General features: G+C 37.4%; 1 non-coding gene across 1 annotated transcript; it reads right to left on the minus strand.

Annotated features, from left to right (window-relative positions):
* Positions 1-711: 711 nt before the first annotated feature.
* On the minus strand, positions 712-818 carry LOC139845870 (small nucleolar RNA R71). The gene has a single exon (XR_011758624.1). It is a non-coding gene; the product is annotated as a small nucleolar RNA R71 (small nucleolar RNA).
* Between the last annotated feature and the right edge of the window lie 202 nt (positions 819-1,020).

A 1,020-nucleotide genomic window follows, 5' to 3' on the forward strand; every position in this document is an offset into this window, starting at 1 on the left:
TGGTAAGTAGTAGCTGCCAGTACATAGGATATGGACTAGTGGGCGCGAATAACAGTATATGGATTCATTGGGCTTGACATCCCCGTCCGAGCTAGAGCGCTAGCCTTTTAACGGACGTGTGTTATTTGAGTTTAGGACACGTTGGTTTGCGTGTATTAAAACGAATGGGGTATTTATCATTATAACGTTAAAGTTTAGTTACCAGGGTGCTCTGTTATGTAGAATCTATTGATAAACGTTTCTGGATGAAACAACTGAAATCTTGTGATCTACTTTTATATACAGATTATGCGAAACACTAAAACTATGAACTCACCAACCTTTGTGTTGACACTTGTTAGCATGTTTATTCTCAGGTTCCCTAGAAGTCTTCCGCTGTTTTCTTATATGTTAGACAAGCTATGTGCATGGAGTCTTACATGGCATATTTATCAAGGAAACGTTGCATTCACCAAATCATCACCATGTATCTTATTTTGGCTGCATTGTCAATAGAAGTACTATTGTAAACTATTATTTACGGTGATTGTCTATATGTAGAAATCATCAGATGTCGAAAACCTTTGATTTAAATATTCATTTATGGTGTGCCTTTTCAAAAGAATGCAATGTTTACAAAACGTATCATATAGAGGTCAAATACCTCGCAATGAAATCGATGAATGACGTGTTCGTCCATATGGATTTGGAGCGATTGTCACAAAAGCCGTTAGACTTCAAGGAGAAATTGTTACGTTCACACAAAAGCCAAATGAAACTTTATATGAAGCGTGGACAAGATTTGGAAAGTTGTTGAGAGGATGTCCTCAACATGGTTTAGACACTTATCAAATAGTATAAATATTCTATCAAGGATGCGACATTACTACACAAAAAGACATCGACATAGCAGCTGGTGGTTCCATTATGAAGAAAACCGCAACTGAAGCTTACAAAATTATTGATAACACAGCCTCCCACTCACATGAGTGGCATCAAGAAAAAGACATCGTTAGATCATCTAAAGCGGCTAGAGCCGAT

The sequence above is a fragment of the Rutidosis leptorrhynchoides genome, chromosome 4, assembly GCF_046630445.1.
Source record: "Rutidosis leptorrhynchoides isolate AG116_Rl617_1_P2 chromosome 4, CSIRO_AGI_Rlap_v1, whole genome shotgun sequence".
Taxonomy (NCBI): Eukaryota; Viridiplantae; Streptophyta; class Magnoliopsida; order Asterales; family Asteraceae; genus Rutidosis; species Rutidosis leptorrhynchoides.